The sequence below is a fragment of the Nanorana parkeri genome, unplaced genomic scaffold, assembly GCF_000935625.1.
Source record: "Nanorana parkeri isolate BGI_ZX_2015 unplaced genomic scaffold, ASM93562v1 scaffold40, whole genome shotgun sequence".
In the NCBI taxonomy this organism is placed as follows: domain Eukaryota; kingdom Metazoa; phylum Chordata; class Amphibia; order Anura; family Dicroglossidae; genus Nanorana; species Nanorana parkeri.
Genome location: NW_017306308.1, coordinates 777,737 through 798,011, shown reverse-complemented (window position 1 = coordinate 798,011; position 20,275 = coordinate 777,737). Strand labels below are relative to the sequence as shown.

The following is a 20,275-nucleotide window of genomic DNA, read 5'->3' as shown; positions in this document are numbered from 1 at the left end:
AAGAAATCAGTGGCATCATGCACCAATGACAATAAACAAAAACTTGCATTATAAAAATGTAAGAGTAACATGTACTGTATACTGTAAGAGAAAAGAATATATTAATATAATATTCTAGTCTGAGATAGGTAAGCTATGCCTTGTGTAGTCATCTTTGGTTCTTTATATAAATTGATCATGTAAAATGTGCCTTTAGTGAAACTGTCCATTTGAAATATCACTATGATCTAATCATTCATAAGCTTTTCTAGGGGTACCAACAAATCTATCCAGGTAATTTTAGAATATCTAGAGTAAGCAATAATTTGTCACTTTCCATGCTTTACTCTGACATATCAAAGGCATGCAGGTTTACATGTGACTATTGCTTTTAATTTCATCACTTTTCAGGAGGAATGAAGCATTGTTTTAATGAGCTGTAAGGGTGCAAACACATTTGTCCATGCTTGTACATGCTACTGTAAACCTTTTGCAAATTCAGAGCAGTATTTTATGCAATTTATAGTAAATGGGACTATGTTGCAAAGTCTGTGATCAAGCATATGTGTGTAATGAAGCCTGCTTGAAAGAAAACATAAAAGACACAGAAAACCCAACATTCATTGACTAATAGAAAACATAAAAGCTTGCACAAATACTTAAACGGGATCCTTAGTAAAAAGGCTTTTGTTATTTCCTTTTCCCTCGGGGGTTCAACATTCTCGAAATAAGTCAATGAAAGATTGGTGGTGAGCCCTGGTAGCAAACAATTCATTGTGACTGACCAGAATTAGTTCTGTAGGTTCACAGCTTTTACATTAATGTGTTTGTAGGCAGCTAAACTGTTTATTGTTGAGAAGTCAACTAGTATGGTAAACCCTATTTTCATTTGGCATTAAAATGAGAATATGTAAACCCCACCTCACAACACAAAGACACCCGGAACATAAAAACAAATGGAACATATAAAGCTATTAAAATGTCTTAGGTCACTCACAAAACCTTTGGGCAAAAAACTCAAAGGAGATCTATATTGATGTGTTGACTTGCATAAGTCATGGCTCTGCTATTATTTTTTAGGCATCCCAGCAAGACAAGGTTTTAATATTTGCAGACTACTATGGGTGCCCAAAGGGAATAATTGCTCTTGAGTCCTATAGAAGTCTAACATGCTAGGAAAATCACAGTAGAATACCAACAACTTCCAATGCCCATACATGCTTGTTATCACTAGAACATAAAATTATGTATTGCCTTGATGAAACACAGGCATTGCTTAAACTGATTTCAGAGAACATCGGAAACATTTATATCACAAACAATTTAGTGTTCTACAAATTCTCATTTTTTTCCCACTGTAAATTCCATTTGTTCAATGTTGATAAATATAAAAAGAATACTGGAAAACTGCTAAATCAAAAAGCACAAAATAGCAAACCACAGTGGTGAAAAAGTTTTTATCAATACGTCTAAATCTGAAAAGGAAAAAGGAGTGAAAATAGCAGCAAATCAGCTACTTTGAATTTTTACACCTCAGTCTCAAAGACCACATTTTGCAAGTAATGTAAATATTCTGTAAAGTATTTTCCATATCCTGATACTAATCTATAAATGTTAGCTGGGGGACTGGCTGTCATTGCTGTTAAATAATAAGACATCTTAAATACTTCCTAGATCAGGAATATACTATTGACCAGACTCTTTCACCAATTATTTGTACCTTTTTTTAAATGTATATAAACCCAAGAGCAAAGATTTATGATATTGCATCTTACCAGTCCTTAGATTTATTTTCAGACATTTATCTTTTATTTCCACTAGTGACCCAGCCAGTAACACTATTCCTAAAATAGCTTGACAACACACACTTACTGTACTGTATCTATGGGGCAGTGAGGTTGTCACCCTAGGACAGGATTACAGAACATATCTTTCAATCTTCGCCGTAACATGGGAATGTTTTGTAGTCTTCAGAGATAGCTGGGAACAATGTAGCTCCCTAACTGTGTTGTGCATATGATTCTCCTATATAAAGTAAAATAATAGCAATTGTCACAACATTCTTTTTGGATCAACTTTAGTGGCCCCTCAACGGTCTTGTGGGACAAATACTACATAAGTGAGAATTGTTTGACAGCAAAGGGAATTCAGGTGTGAAAACCTGTAAACACATATCTATTCCACAAAGAACAAATCCACACAAACTTAACTGGTTGAGCAATGTTTTCCAGCTTTGTAAAACAAACTCTCTGCTGCCTGCATCAACAAAGATTTCTAGAGAGGTGAAACTCCTGCTGTTTGTAAATTACCTACAGAGCTTTTCAAGTATTAGATTAAATGCGTTCACAATGTTTATTTTCCCATACAAAAATGTAAGAATACTGATGGATCTGTTTATTTATTTTGACATGTAAAAATGACAGCATGCAGCATTCAGCACTATTCAAACATTTAGGAAGCAATACATACTGCTATGCATTACTAAAATGGAAAACACAAAATTGTTTAAGAGATAAAAAGACTGACTGCCTATTTTGTGTGTTTGCACACAAATGATTAGAAACGAACCAATAGAAAATGTGCTATTGATCCACAGATCAGATTTCAGCCTAGTATAAAGGCAAAAACACAGTTTGCTGTGTGTGATTGGCAGCCTGTTCTGAATTGAAACAAAGTAGAGCAATCCTTTTTTTTTATAATGGCTCTCAGCATAGCTCAAAACTTGGAGTGCTTGAAGATTAGCCTGTAATCCTGTAGTAATTGAATTTCTAGTGCGTTCCAATGCATTTGCATGCATTTACAAGCATTTTGGTACATTCCAGACCAGAAAAAAATAGTACAAGCAGTACTTTTTTTTAAATGTTCTGGAACTGAACTAAATGGTGTGAACAAACCTCATGTTTTACCACAGGAATGAATACATATGCATTTTTTGGAGTAGACAAAAAACGTTCTGGTGTGGACATGGTGTGAACAAGCCATAAGGCTATGTTCACACCATATTTGGAGCAGATCTGCAACCGCAGTGCAGTGCTTTTTTGCCAGGGTTTTTGTTAGCCTAAAATGAGCTTGCAGGTGCAGTCCAGTGTGTTCCAGTGCATTTGCAAACATTTGTATGCATTTTATAAGCATTTCCATGTGTTCCAGTGCATTCCAGAGAAAATAAGACCAGCAGTTTTTTTTTGTCTGGACCGGAACGGACTGCGCTGGTGTGAACAGAGCCCAGAAAATGCCATAGGGATACATTGGGATGCTTTTTTGGTCCAAGAACAAAATGTTCTGGTCTGGACATGGTCCAGACATCGTGTGAACAAGCCATAGACAGAAAGTCAGCGAAGGTTTGGTTAATTCAGTATTAGAAAACCAGTAGTCATTTGTAGCTGAGGGTTCCTATACAATGATGTGACTGTTGTCTGTTTTATACCACAAGGTCACTGTGTATTACACGCTAGGTTATACACATACAAATATATTGAGTATGGATAGATTTTGTTTATTACAGTGAACATTTTTTTCACTAGATACACATATCTGTTAAAAAGTGCAAGCACCCCTAAGGTTGTTAAGCTGACAGCTCTATTGTGTAGGTGTAGGCAAAACCTGCAACCTGCAAGAGGCAATAGGGTGGGAAAACCCAATTTTGCTCTGAGATTCCTTTGCTGGTGGTGTTTTAAATTTGTTATGTCAAGTCAAAACATTTTATTTTGGTTTTGACTAGAATTTGGAAGGTTTAAAAACTGTCAGGTTTATTATTTCTATTCATGTCTGGGGAGATTTGCCATCACTAATGGACCTAGTGACCATTGGTACAAATGTGTATGAGAACACTAACATTTTAGATTTTCCACAGGAATAGGAGGCGAGGTGAAAAGAGAGAAGCTGATTGGTTGCTCCAGGTTCTGTTTGCTCAAGTTTTCATAAATTCCCCCCAGTGTGTTTTTAATGTATCTGTTCTAACAGTCATCGGTAAATGACAAGAATGGTGGGGGAGGGGAGGCACATTGAGGAACCTGGACTTGGGGCAGCAGAGAGAGTAAATCTGACCCAGGAGAGGGAGAGATCTGAGAGAGACACACAGAATGCGGTGACAGAGAGAAGAGACACAACAAGTACAGATCTTCATAGCACACGCACCGACACACAGAACACAGTGACAGAGAGAAGGTCTACAGACACAGCAAGTGCAGGAGACACACGGAGCTATGAGGAGATCTTCCTCACACACACAAAGCTATGAGGAGATGTGATGATGATTCATAGGGAGGAGTTATCCTCTCTGCTCTCTCCTCAGAGCTGAGTGTGTGCTTGTTCATTAGGAGGGGGGAGGGGTCAGCACACTGAACTGAGCAGAGAGGAATCAGCTGATTGGAGTTTACAGATAACAACCTGGATTGAAGATCCTGTGGAGGGAATTTTGAATTTCTAGGTCTCTGGCCTGTGAAAAAGTTTTTTTAAATAAAGTTTGAAAAACATCCCTGTGACCCCTGACAATGCACACACATATACGTCAACCCTGCTGCTCTACATTACCACAAAAAAACACAATCAATCACTTATAAAAGGTGGAAATAGGCTTTAAAAAACTTTGCATACATGTGACTTGAGGGATGTTTCTGTTTTAAATAATAAAAGATGCAAGCACGAGTTGCTTAACCAAAGCAAGTTAAAACATACAATTTCCATAATTTTTCCATTTTAAGCAAGCAGAGGTACACCTCCTATCTAAATGTATTTGAAGACCACACTAATAAGACAAAATACACAAGATACGCTGTACCAAAAGGAACTACTAATGCCTTGTTGGTAATGAAAGCATTGGAAGTCAAGTTTGCATACAAATTAATACAAACATCCCTCCTATTTCAATGAGAATGTGATACTGTTTATTTGCTAATCATTTCCATCACAGAATCAACATTTAGAACCTCAGATTCTAAATAAGTACCAAACAATAAGGGAGGAGGGTCATGGTTTGATTATTTGCAAACCTCTTTACGAGTACATAATATAAACCTTTTTTCCCCTCAAAGACCTTTTGACAGAGAACAGTACAACACATCCTCAAGAAGCACACAGTACCAAATGCAGTATTAAAAAAAACCAATCTAATGGACCAAATTACAAATTCCACGATCACAAGCCTTTTTTTTATTCTTTCTTACACGAGTAAATAAGCACAAATGTTTTTTTTGTCAAAGGCATAAAAGGGCAAGTGTGTAATGAGATGATTTTCATCGGTCAACGTGGTCACTTAGGTGTGCAGACCAATGACTCGAAGCTATGGCCAGATCCTTCGGCAGCTTTGTGAATAGACCCCTCTGTGTTGCAAGCATTATGTTGCTATACAGCCTCCTGGATTGTGTAGTGACATTTTCAAGTGTAGAGACCATTGTTATAAGTTATTTCACCTTCTCATTTTTTTGTGAAACCAACCCTTCAAGTGAGATAACATTTGTTATATATTATACAGGATTTATATAGCGTCAACAGTTTGTGCAGCGCTTTACAATATAGGGAAGACATTATAATTACAATACAATTAAAGACAAGATGGCAAGGAGGGCCCTGCCCGTGAGGGCTTACAATCTAAGATATTTATATAACTATATATTTTTATATTTTTCACAAATAATGGCTAAAACATTTTGCTTCAATGAAATAAGACTATTGTAAAAAGAAAATGGCATGAACCCTGTGCAATACATTTTAATATACTGTATGTCTAAGAATAATGAGTTGAATGTTTCTCATTTTACTTCTAAATTGCTACACTACTAAAAGGTGTATAGCTATATGGTTCTTAATGACCATTATTGTAGGCAGTAGGGTCTTTAGTTTGTTGACATATGAAGTGATTTTAGCTGTTGGACTTTGGCTAACTGCTTAGTAAGACATTATCATGGATTTTTGTCAAAACATGAAACAATTTCTGGCAAAGGCAAATCCTTAATATCCCTTATTAAGACGGAATAATTGGATCTCCACTTGTTTCAGGTTTGGTAGGAGGAAGTCATAATAGCTCAGGTGCAAAAATCTGATATTGCTGGATTTTTCTTAAGAGGCTTGCTGCTGAGCCAAATGTTTTAAGAGTCATTTTAACAACATCCAGTAATCAAACCATCTGGAGCACAGTGCTGATGATTAGTCACCCTTAACATTGGGCCCTAGCTACACAAATAATGTACTGCAATGGAGCTCAGGAGATAGGGCAGATCTGACAAAAAGACACATAATGAAACACTTTATGCCCTAGTGAGCTGCTGCTACTACAGTCATAAACCTTTGAGACACATTGCTCTTGTGTTAATGTACTAAGCAGAGATTAAAATCACTGAAAGGGCTAAACATTGCTGTTCTAGATAGGCCTGCACTGTTGGTGGTTGGAGAGGAAAGACTTTATTCAGCATTTATTAATTACATCTCCTTAAACAACAGAACAGGCTAAACAGTGTAATTCCCCACATTATTTGTAAATAGCCATTTAGAACAGTCATGGAAAGGCAGGCAATGAGGTGTTTAAGAATATCTGTTGTCTGGGTGATTGCCATTTATTATTTCAGGCGCTGTACGGGCAGACAGCAAAGGCTAATAGGCAGCCAAGTAAGAAAACTGAGTGGCATGGCTTTATACAAGGGCAAGAAAAAATCTTCCAAGCCTTTATGCATCCTTTACAAAATAAAAAAAAGCAAGATCTTTGAAGACCTCCTCTGAAAGAAACACACAGAGAAAGCAATGAAAAGCATAACACAGACTTAGGTTTCCCCTGGGTCTGCCTGCTCTTAAACACAAAAGAACCTATCACCACCTCAATCACTGTCGCATCCCCCGCAGCCTTTGTTCTGAAGCCTGATGAGCTGTATTGATTTGGGAAAATCGTTCAGCTTCTTGGAAAACTAGACTCAAGCTTATTCACTACCATCTATTTCTTCCTCATGAAAAGACAGTTGGTCAATATCCAGTTGACTGGTCAGCTAAAAGCATCTCTTGCTGCTTTCCTTTTTCCCTGCTTCCATAGAAACAGCCTCCCCCCTTCCACAGATATAATGAATTACATGGTGTCAATAGGCAATGTGGCTCTGTGGCTAAAGAACCTTGCTCCATAGATCTTGCTCAGTACATTACAGGAACTAGAAGGAAGACTTTAATCTGTCTAAATTAATAAAACATACGCTTAACAGAAATTATGGATGCTGCACCATGTGCTGAATTTTCATACTGCCTACAAAGCCATTGTTCAAATTGAAATTATGGCCAAGTAACAGAAGTAGCAAAACCTTTCCTTTTCATTACATACGGCAACATGAATCAAAACCCTTTCTTTCAAATGTTTTCAGTAATGTAATCTTATCTTGTAAATGGATTAATAAGATCAGTGCCACAAAGGTATGTGTTGCATAGTTTATAATGTGTATGATGCAGCTTCATGTCAATGCTGCATGCTAGTTTTAACAGATAAACCATGACGTATTGAAAAAATCCTAGGCAGAACAAAGCAAAGAGATTTTCTCTGTGCTGCAGTACTGGAAAACACATGGTGTAAAAGCTCTCTGCCATGCAATGTTTCCTCTATGGCCCTGGACTCTCCTGCCCCTTAAGACAAGCAATATATTACAGAACCATCAGCTTATTTGTCAGACTAGCTTGCAGTACTTTGCATTAATCACATGATTTTAACTGGCAGATCATTTTCTACTATACAGAACTGATTCTAGCAAAAAAGAAAAAGAAGGTACAGTTTTGATGGAAAAAAAAGAAGGAAATTGATTTTACATAAAACCAAACACAAGCTAGAGGAATAAACCTCTGGAAAACCAGCCCATTTACAGTATATATTATTTATTCTTTTATAGCCCATTTCCTGGATTACTAGACCATGTGCTTTTGATTAATTGGTCATGATCAGACCTTGCAAAAGGTTGTAGTTAACAACATTGCAGTACCTTTTGTTCTTACTCTAGTAAATCACTGGTAAATACTGGATGTACAGCCTTTCATTAACTGAATCTGAAATTCAGAATATTATTTGAAAGCTGTGGTGCAACTAATATACACTATATTATTATAAATTGGTCTGCCTGTATAGACAATTTTCATCCAATCCAGTCAGCCTGGGAAGAAATTCTACATGTGTGAGCAGTCTGCAGGGGCCTCTTGGCTGACCAGAATTGATTGGATTCCATGAATGTTCGCGGCTAATTACAATTCCTCCTCTGAAATAAGGCTGATACTGTGGTTGTCTGCCTAGTGCAAACATATATATGCTGGGACGATACAAGCATGCACATTCATGCCCTGATCAGATCTTCCGACTGTAACTTCACATCATGGCAACTGGCAACTTAAAGCTGGCCAGACAACAGTGAGCTGTGTGAACAAAATTAAACTCTTTCTTTTTGCCCAACTTAAGCCAAAAACCTGAACCACCCAGGTTGTGCATGCATTTCTCTTTAGGAAGTGCAAGAGGGAGATCACCACCAGGGCCAGCATATTACTGGGCAAATTACAGTGATTGTTCAAGATTTTTATGACCTGTTCATATGCTTTCTCTTTCAAGATAGGTTGACCATACAAAGGAGTTTTCTAGCCAGATCAGGAGACGCGTCATTTTCTAAAGTGAAGTGGGGGATGGGAACAGGCATAATAGGAGAGAGTGACACACTTACACAAACATGCACACACAGAGACTCTCCCCTTTCAGTGTTGGATTAATAGCATCACTGCAATTTACTGGTCTATTTAGGTTGAAAGAATGATTAGCATGATTGACATAGAGCATCAGAATTAAATAGAGTAGGGGGCAAAGCAACAGGTTTATATCTCCTACCACGTATTTAATCATCAAAATGATCTTTAAAGCAACATCAGTGAAATATGTTGTAATAGCTGTAATTAAAACTCACAACAACACTCACACATTTTTCAAATCTACATTTTTTATTATCCAAGTTGGAATGACGCTATATGCTTGAACTAAATTGCCTGTCAAATATATCCCTATCTACAGGTGAAACTCGAATAATTAGAATAATTATTTATTAGAATATTGTGCAAAGTTAATTTATTTCACTAATGCAACTTAAAAGGTGAAACTAATATATGAGATAGACTCATTACATGCAAAGCAAGATAATTCAAGCCGTGATTTGTCATAATTGTGATGATTATGGCCTACAGCTCATGAAAACCCCAAGAACCCCAAATCCACAACCTCAAAAAAGTAGATTATTACATGCAATCAATAAAACAAGGATTGTACATAGAACAATATCGGACCTCTGAAAAGTACAAGCATGCATATGTACTCAGTACTTGGTTTGGGCCCCTTTTGCAGCACTTACTGCAATTACTTTTGCACGATATTCTAATTATTCGAGTTTCACCTGTAGTCTACCAGGATTGTATAGCAGCTGCTTTAACTAATTGACTTTTGAGCACTTTGGACGTTATACTTTTACAGCCAAGACTCTGCTCTTCAAAATGTTGACATTTGTTGATCTTAAAGTGCTGCTATCAATAAAGGGTCGAAAAAGGAAATGCAATACCTGATTAAAGAAGAGGCAACATTCTTACCTTCCTGGTGGGCTGTATGTTGAAATGCTACCACAATGCTGTTTCCTGGCTGCTGTAAGTATCTGACCAGCCAGATTGGTTAAACACCTGTTTAACCCTTTTGCACACAGTGGTTCATCTCACTGGCTTGTATATCCTATAGAGTTGTATGAACTGGCTGTAGGTAGCATAGTATGCATTTAGGGTATCAAATATTTACACACCAAAAAGTGATGAATGCTTGCAGCAGTTGGGGAGCAGCATTTCAACACTGTTTCAAGACACAGGCCTCTGGAAAGTTAAGTATATTGCCTCTTCTTTCTACAGGTTTTGCTTATTGCTGTTTTGAGCGTGTAATGACAGGGCCACTTTAGGTGAAAGAGTTTGCTGATTTGATTTGCTTCAATATTTTAAAGGCCAGTTCAGTGTACATTTCCCCACTTCCTAAAAAAAACATTAATAGAGCATATGTATATTTGTTTTAGTGCTTCATGGTTCATTTCCACCATTACACATATGTTGACATGCATTTTTTTTCAAAGGCTCAAATACTTAAAATACTTAAATAGCAAACTGCAGGTTAATGCACTCAAAATGCAGCATGCATTACTGAGGACTTCACATCGGTGTGAACAGGAAAACATGTCACCCATTATGGAGCAAAAATATTTTATTGCATTTATGATGAATGGAAGATTCTCTTTTCACTACATGTGTATTTATATGGTTAATGACATGAGCACTGAAGGAATTAACTTTGTAACAGTGCATGCTGAATTCTATATAGCCCAGTACAACCAAGTAGGAAGTAGATATAGGGCATGTAATTCATATTTTTAAATATATAATATAATATATATTTCAGTGATGGATGCCACACAAAATATATTAGCCCCCTTATACAGTGATACATGGTAACAGCATATTTCAATAGGGCTATTTACAAAGGATAACAAATCATAATAAGATAGCACAGAACACCATCTCAAGATAAATTATCCACCTGCTGTTAATACTCTGAATCAAACAAAAATAAAGAAAGGCTAAAACCTGGCCACTGATTCTTTTCTAGCAATAAAACATTACACATTCAAATAGAAATTTGGAGCTCACTATAAAAGGACATGCTGGAAAACAGCAAATATTCTATGCTAAAGCAAAAACCTGTTATCTATTCATGCTGGGCTGGAGAGTGTGAAAGCAGCCTCATAAATTATGATGTTTTAGTTAAAGTCAAAGCATTTATTTGCTTTTTTGCAAGCTCTGGGTCCTTTTCATCTTGTGCTACCAGGCCCTAGAGAACACATTCCTAAACCTCTGCTGGCAGCCAGCTGAGACCTCGCTAAATCATGAAGCCTCCTAATATGCAATTCTTTAAAGAGCTGCAATTGCTTTTACTAAAAATGATCTCTTTCCATTAGGCCTCCTAGGTGGAAGTCTAAGCAATGGAAATGCTGCACTGGCAAGAAAAATAAATCTCTGCTTGCCCATTACAAAACAACTGCAATATTTAATATGAATGGAGGCTAATATTTGAAAAACAGAATATTTATATTACTGTTATACCATGACAGAAAATGAGCAGGTTAAACAAGTATTCATTTAATAAAGCATTTAAACTTTGTACAGAGAGCAAAAGAGACGACTATTTGTGTGGCAATAAAACAGGTTATACATTGTAGCTAATGCAGGGTCTAGAGCAAACAATTCTGTTTATAACGTTATAATACTGAACGGTTTGTATGCTCCAACACAGGATATCTTACAGCGTGCTAAAACTTTTTTAAATTAGTTACTTGATATGTCAATCACTTAAATACAAAACATAAATGAGACTACAATCTGCGGAAGTGTTCTAAAAACTTGGTAATGTAGGGCAATGCCTATGACCATACACAAAAGAAAAAAAACTTTTAAAAAATCCAATAGGACACTAGACAGATTGATGCAGATGGTGGTCTTTCAAAAAGTGAAACAAGTGGTTTTGTTTCCAATAAAATTCTTCCTTTTCCTGTTTTGAATTTTTTCTTCTTATCTATTTAACAACAAGGCTTTACAGAGTATATTATGACATTAACATTAGTCCCTGAAGGAACTTCCAATCTAATGCCCCACTTACTGCCAGACATACAAAGTTACATTTCAAATAGAATATACCAGGGGTAGGCAAACTCTGGCCCTCCAGCTGTGGTGCAACTATAAATGCCACACGGCATTGCAAGGCTCTGACAGCCACAGCTATGAATCAGGCCACAGCCATGAATCATGAGGCAGATGCATGATGAGATTTGTAGTTTCATCATATCTGGAGGGCCAAAGTTTGTCTACCCCTGGAATATACCAACAATTGAAAATCTATTTTGTCACAGAAAAATAACAGGTTCAAAACAATTCACTGGAATTTAAATGTTATTGGTTTGTTCAAGAATGTGGGAGATCCAAAGTATTATACTCAGTTTTGGTTTGCAGGCAATATATTTTTTTACTCATTATATAACAGACATATGCAGCACAGTGGCATAGTGGTTAGCTCTTCTGCATTGCAGCACTGGGGGTCACCAGTTCAAATCCCATTCAGCACAGTATCTGCTATGCACGGGTTTCCTCCAGGTGCTCCGGTTTCTTCTCACACTCCAAAGACATGCTGGTAGGTTAATTGGCTCCAGTTTAAATCGGCCCTGTATGTATGCATGTACAGTATGTAAGATAGATTGTAAGTTCCTTTAGGGGAGGGAGTGATGTGCACTATGTAAAGTGCTGCATAAATTGTTGGCGCTCTATAAATACCAAAAATAAATAAATATGCTCACCTCTAATTCTATGTATGATAACTATATAACTAGTTACTAAAGATTAGCGTTTCTCAATAAAATGAATTTTTAAAAGAAAAAAGACCAAACATTTTTAATGTGAAATCATATTGAATATTGCTTGTAGGAACAGTGAATGTTCATAATGCCTTAAACCTTGTCTACTGCGTTTTAAACAAAATATCTTATGTCTATAGTATAAGGATAGTTTTTTTCTCCTTTTAGGATTAACAGATTGTTAAAACAGGTTGGTCAAGTGTTTCAATTACACAAAACAGTGAATGTTTCTATCTAACAAACTCTCTGATTTATGACTTGCTCATTAATGTTTTACCCAGTCCCCAGAGGCAGATCTCCTAGTAAAGATCACGTGCATTATTTAGCTCCTTTATACTTTGATTTGTTGTAATTCATAGCCCCTTAAGCAAGAAACTCTCTTTCTCGGTGTAAGCCTTCAACCTTCTACTAACACATTAAGCAACGTTGCTTCAATTTCATATTTAAGGTAATGCTGTATGTAGCACATTACTGAGAAATCTGAGCAGCTTAGAAATTGCGTGAGAATGTCCTTTATAGTCTTGTGTACTTGAATTCCTCCCAGCAAGCAGCTGGTTTCTTCTGTAGAAACACATTTGAGGCATGTTTTAAGGCTAACAAAGCAGTACTATATAAAATAAAGAAGGAATAAAGCAGTGGGGGGAAATAAAGCCCCATTCTTTTCATCTTGAGCTAAAAAACCTGTGCAGGTCTTTGTACAGATGTGCCATTTTATCCGTTACTATCAGTTTACCATTAAGTAAATCAAGTACATTGTTTTTATCTTTACAATATGCTCTGGAACAGGTCTTTCCACTCAGTATGTCTTGAGAATAGGATCCTGTAAGTAATATTGTCTGTAACAACAGGCCCTGGTCTACATTCCAGACCTCTTTATCTTTAAAAGGAAAACAGCAACACTATTTCAGCAGCAAGATAATTCTTTTCTGTAAACATTGCTAATAAGGTGTGACTAATTGTGACCTTTAAGCAAAAAGAAAAAAGAAAAACTTTTGATGCTGCAAGCAGTTGTCTGGTAGAGGCATGGCTACATTAACTAAAATAAGCTTTTTTTTTTTCTATTGGGGTAACAAGACATTTACTTTTTGGCTGTTGTCTGAAATTGCAGAGTTAAAGTCAAGGGTTTATCGGTAATGCTGGCCATAGATGATTCATATTTTGGCAGATGCCTGCTAAATTAACAATAATTTGAGTCATGGGTGGACCTGCAACAATGACCCAGCTTGACAAAAGTTGATTTAAAAATTTAAAAATCAAGCCTGATGGAAAATGATTGGCCGAACAGTGACTGCACCCTATCAGATACAAGAGGCAGTGGAGGTTTTCCAATCAATGCGGTTTATAAAGGATGAGGAAATTAGTTGATTTTCTTTCATTCATCCGCAGGCTATGTGTTTCTAACAAAACTATGAAGCAATAATTTTAAAACAATTGACTTAGCATTGTCTTAATCAGCATAACCTTTAAAAACAATAAATGCTTTACACAAGAGTCGACCAGTGACTGCATCCTTTTAGGTGCAATAGCACCTAGGTGTTTAGGCAGCCGTGAGTGCTCTGGCTGTCTGAATACAATAGCTGGCAGGGGAGATTCCTCCATCCATGCTGTTCGGTAGTGTTTCCTTCCACCAGCTCCATTACTACTACAGGGCACAGTAGTGATTTAGGGGTTAGTGGACTCAAACATTGGTGGACCAAATTTCCGACACTAGAGAAAGTGTCAGATTCTGGATCTTCAGCTGATGGATTATCTTCTGTATAGTAACAGCACAGGCAGCAGAAGTGGTCAGTGTTCTAGATCTTCATTGCAAAGGGCCCTGTATTTTGAATAGTGTCAAAGTCGCTATTCTACATAATTATAGACGTGAGATGACAGCATACTGATTCAGTCACTGAGTGTACTAGCTCATCATATGACTGGTCTAATGTCCTCTGCACAATCCATAAGTTCAGGTCAAGTGACACATTCCCAGTTTTTTAGATATAGTCTCAAGAATATAAGGCCAAATCTGTCAAGAAAACATTTGACTAATGTTTGGAATAATGTTCAGATCCTGACGTGCGTGGGTAGTACCTTAGAAGTTAATTCAAGTTAAAACAGAGGAAGCAAAACCAATTCCTTTTTACTCTTGCATAAAGCTTGGATGATGTAACTAGCAAAACCAAATAAACAAAAAACGTGTTTATCTTTTATTGCTTCACATGTTCATAAGCTACTTTAGTAGATTTTATTTTAAAAACCTGCAAATGTATGCTGCCACTGAATGACTTCTTCATGCACAATTAATATTTACATTAAATGTCTCACTGTAATTGAAGGCAAGCTTTTATGTTAAACCCTGACACATCAAAATAGCAGAACATTTATCAAAAACTATTTGGAAACACATTAGAAAGGGTGTAATGTATTATCAAGATTTTGTGATGTTAAAAACAAAATTGTAGAATGCTGATAAATCCCATGAGATATGATTAATGGTAAAGAGGGTGGCAGGGAAATCCAAATGGCTGGAACAAGTCTTCTAAAATCAGTGTAGTAAGATTTCTGGCACCAATGTGCAAAATATGTCATCTTGTGGTTTTTCTAGTATGTGTGCAAGTAATGCTAACTATTCTGACAGATGCACTCCTAGCACTTACAGCAGTTTAAATGACTACCCATAATGCACTGTTATCTACAATATCAGCTTTTCCAGCAGATAATCTTTAACCCTGAGTGGCACATGAAATCCTCTCGGAAAGAGAACAAGAGCATTATTGCTTTGTTCTGGAGACTGCAGTGTAGACGCCAATCAATCAAGACCTTTGACAGTTTTTACAGCCTTGTCCCATTAGGCCTAACTCAAGCTGCAGGGTTTCTATTCAGATTATTTGCCTCTTTATAGAAGGAAGTTAAGGCAAGTCCAAAGTTTCAAAATGGAAAAAATATGCCTCTGTAATCTGGTTATCCTGCATTGACTTAGCCCCAAAGACTTTCCTACACAGAAAGCAACGCTGTAGGTGTCAGTCCATGAAAAAAATGTAATAGTTACAAGGACAATTAAGACTTGATCCTTATAGCTTTCATTTGATGGAAGGATCATACTGGAGAATGTAAAGGTCTTTACTGTATTGATTTTTTTTATAGAAAGAGGTTATGTAGTTCAAGAAAAGGAACTGGCTTTAATAAGTGTAGCATATGCAATATATAACATATTTCTGAGAATCTGCTTTCACACACAGGTATGCCACTGTACTTTATTGTGATGTTCAGCACTTTATTTTAAATGTAGCATTATTAAGCTTTTGGCATGTATGGCATATTCAAAAATATATAGGTCTTTGCAAAATGACTACAATCTCAACAAATGCACATGCCCTTAAGCACACCACAGCACACAGATGTGAATGTCCTGTACGCCTTGGTTACCCAAAAGAAATGCAGGTACATTTTCTTTGTGAGTTGAGACGTGTTAAGGTCCTATTGAAAGATAATGAGCTGCCTTAACAAAACACATGTAGGGCTAAACTCCCCCTCCCCCCCAAAATAAAATCAAGGATTATTAACTATAAAAGCAACCAAGCAAATACAGCATATTTATTTAAAACATACAACTGTATCCAACTTTTTTCATAGTTCTTTGCTGAAGAAAAACAGTGCTTCTACTGGAAAGAAATTTAGCATGCACTAAACAAGTGATGTGCATGTTACAAGGGAGAACCTTTGCAAAAAAACTACTACTGATCTACTAGTGTATGGCCAGCTCGGCCATTTGTAAACAAAGCTGATGGACTTTTTATTCAGAAGGAAGTGCTGGCCGACTACCATTGTCATTTTTACTTCCTCCAGGGTGCCTGGACTTATATGTTGCATACAGCATGCTAGTGGGGTGTGTGCAACACTATTTCAAGTGAAAAGAGGAAAGGTTATTCACCACTGTAAGTCATTTTTTTATTGCTGTGTACCCACTGGGTAGATTGCACCTCACTTGACCTACTAAAAACTTTGTGCGTTAGGAAGTGACCTGGTGTTTCTAGGACAGAAAGTGTGACACAAATTTCCAATAAAATGTTTTGGCTGGAGTTGGTCTTTAAGAAACATATACTTCCAGTCTGGAAGCCAGTATATGAACCGATTATGTCTAGCCAAAATACTGAATTAGAAAATAAACACACATGCATATACACTTTAAATGGGTTGTAAAGCTGGGTTATACTTACTAAAAATACCAGCAAATGTACATGCACATAGTTTGCTTATTAAAACATGGATCTGCCATGTAAATAATTACCTAGCACAGTGACGTATGATTAGACAATTTAGTGAACACTTAGGAAACTGAGGAACATGCAGACAAGTTTAGAAAATATGAAGAAAGGTTCCCTTGAATAGAAGATCAAACATTCAGTAGTGTGCTAATACTTTAAACATTATTAGGCATTGTCTAAATATAATTTATAAAAAAAGAGTTCCAAGCCATTAACAGTTCATCTGCTATTCCCTAAAGATTTGGCATTCACAGAGCACTTTTTCTTTCTAGTACAGAAACTGGCAAAGTCCCAAAGTGTTTTTATACTGGGAAATGCCAAGAGAGATAAAGTCTCCTTTAATGTTTTTGGAAACTAGAAAAGCTTCTGCCTACAGTCATCAGCCAACACACGATTCCACTAAAAATTGAATCTACTAAGACCTCAAAGCTAAGTATGTCTTTTTCAGTCAGAAGACTCAATGACAATGCTACAAGATCAAAATTATGCACCAATAAGCAGCAGTGCTTATACCATTCCATATAACATGCCACAAACAAGAACTTTATGAATTGTCTTCCCATTTAAATCCTGTCTCATTGCTCTGCTTTCCTTTCTAAATGAATGAAATAAGATGTAAATTTAAGAACAATATCCTTTCTTATTCAATCAACCAAGGATTAGTGCAGCTGCATGCATGCCAACATTCCTCTAATCTAAATGGGTTCTTTGTAAAACAAATGGCAAAAGAGCTTAAAATCTAAGAAAGCTGTTGCTTTCCAAACCAAATATATATTAAATGGATGGACTGACATTAAGCTTTAGTCATTTGTATTTCTGAGCTGATTTTTTATGTTAACTATACTCTAGCTAAAATGAACCCTCAGCTGCAATGTGCATATCATTCATTTAATCTGACGTAGTTCTTTAATAAAACAAAATGCATTAAATGGGTTTAATACCACTTCACATACACAGGCAGATTACACCACTTGAGGTTTCACTATACAAGTTGCCAAACAATTCTAACTGGTATAGATAGCGGGGCAGGTGCAGACTGGGCTTATTATTTTAAGGAAACCTGAACTGAAAGAAGCATGTAAGGTATTATTGCTGACCTCTGTATTTAAAAATAGTCATTGCTTGGCTGTCATACTGATCCAATGGATTTAGCATTTTAAGCCACTAACCTGCACAAGTATATGGATCAGGTGTTCTGGCTTCACTCTGACCTAACTGTCTACATTCTTTTTCTAGGTCAGCAATTGATAAAGCATTTATGTCAGATAAAAGTGTTGAGCAATCTCAATGCAGGGCTCCTTCAAGGGACAAAGGGAATAACTGTAGAAAAGCTGCATACACACGTCAAAGCAGCCCTTAAACAATTGCATCATCCTTCCTGTAATCAGAATACTTAATCAAAACCTGTATGGGCACTCCACTCTTATCACCAGCACATGACCTGGGTATTTCAGGAGCACTATCAAACAGGCATGACAATTATACCCTATAACTGTTCCATAGTAGTAGCAGTATAGTAGCTCCAATAGAGTCAAATAAATGCAATTTTTTTTTCTTCAACATATATTTACACACAAATAATAAAAACAAACAGTTTAGCAGCAAATCCCCTCTCTTGTAATACAATATATATATATATATATATATATACATATATACATATACACATATACACACACACGCACTGATGTACCAAATGCTATATTGCGTCACTTCCACTAATGCTTTGTTAAACGGTATTTTATACCAACATCAGTGATTACTGTGTGAATAGATAAAAAATCTCCAAATATATGGTTGGCTAGCACACCCCTGTGAAGAAGTGCTGTTCTTCCCCTAAATGTTTAGTATTTGTTCATGTATACATATATGTTGAATACAATTAAATGCTTTAAAAACCTCTTAAGGCTATGGACTGATTAAAGGGTATATTTATCCAATTGTGTAATCTTATAAACAGAATTACCATAGCAAACACCCATGGTAATAAACTTGCTTAGTGCTCAGTCAAGTCTTCTCTGCAACTTTGCCACTGGAGAATATCAGAAAGAATACTTTTCTACAGATTCTGAATGGGAATTTCAGGCCAGCTATATATAAACCAAATAACACTAACACTAATTATGACCAACCTCCGAATAATTCTGCTTACACATCGAAGAATCTGATCAAATTATCAGATCCTTAAATATTTCTTCCTTTGCACACAAGGAATACCCATTGTTTAATGTACATTTGATAGTCTCTCAAATTACAACCTATAAGCAGATATAGGGATCAGCCAGTTATCTCTATTAATTTTTGTGTTGCAAGTTTGGATAGAAATTAGAATAATATTTTTTGAACGCAAAAGGTAATTTTCAGGTGCCAGTGTCAGAGGCAAAACCAAAGCTAACAGTTCCTTTGGATATATTGTGATCTCATTGAGCATATTGGCCACTTTATCTCTATTCATTCACAGAACAATTTCTACATAGTACCTTGAAATATACATAATTTTTCCACAGAGATTACAACTGCTGAAAAGGCTAGCTACAAGGCTGACACAGTGATCCCTAGGCTTACATACATTGTAAGTCACCAGATAAAGACTTCTGACATTTCCCATACTGGTTCCAGGTCAGTGACTCTTTGAAATACCAAAGCCAGTAGGACAACAGCCAGGCAAATTGCATTTTCAGAAAGAAGACAGCACTCACAGCCGTGATATGCAGGTTTACTTTAACAGGTTGTACATACTGAGTGTTTTCATACAAGATTAATAACATAAACTAGGAAAATAGTAAAAAAAAGTTTTACCCTTTTTGGCAAAAAACACATCAATAAACTGCATGCATTTGGATAGAGTATGGAAGGTTTACAGCCCCTGTCAGGTTATTTTTGCTGTGTGTACCGTTGGGAAATTTTCCTTTTCACTTCCTTTCCCAAAAAAATGCTACAGGAAGTTAGAGGAAATCTCCCAAGTTAGAGTAAATTAACATTGTGGACATGTGTCTCCAAAACAGGTGCCCTATTGGAGGATTTTCCTCACCTCTTGTTCTGCGGGCAACTCTAAAATTTAGAATTTTTCCTCATTTCCTTTCTTGGTGACAATAGTCACCAGGAATAATAGAGGTATAAATATCCCCAGTGGACACTCAGTCAGCAATACAACCCAACAGGGGGTCTAACCCTCCCTCACTCTATCAAAAGAAAAGTTTTGCGTAGAGATGTACAGTATGTAGATTTAAGGAACAGATATAATCATTATATTATTTAGGATTGCTATAAAACACAAGTATAAAATATAAACCAGTAAAAGAAAATATCTGTAAAAAATAAGTTGAGGCAACTGGACTTGCTGTATTTTTCTTGAAGATGTTTCACTGGTCATCCAACCAGCTTTCTCAATTCAGAATGACTTGTACAAAAAAATGATCTGGGAATAAACATGGTGAATGTTACTCCAATCCATATAATCTGTTAGTCACAACAAGGTGTTGATTGCATATGCAATATGCATAATTGGAGACTAGGATGTGTTATTAACCTGCCCAGAGAGGTGTTAAAACAGCATTGTATGTGGCAGACAATACATGTCTCACCCCCCCCCCCCCCCCCACCCCCGCTCCAACCTTGGTCTCCCCCTTTTTC

General features: G+C 36.6%; 1 protein-coding gene across 3 annotated transcripts in view; it reads right to left on the bottom strand.

Moving 5' to 3' along the window:
- ZNF608 (zinc finger protein 608) overlaps window positions 1-20,275 on the bottom strand; it is an 89,668-nt gene that overhangs the window by 10,876 nt on the left and 58,517 nt on the right. The gene's annotated exons all lie outside the window — the stretch shown is intronic.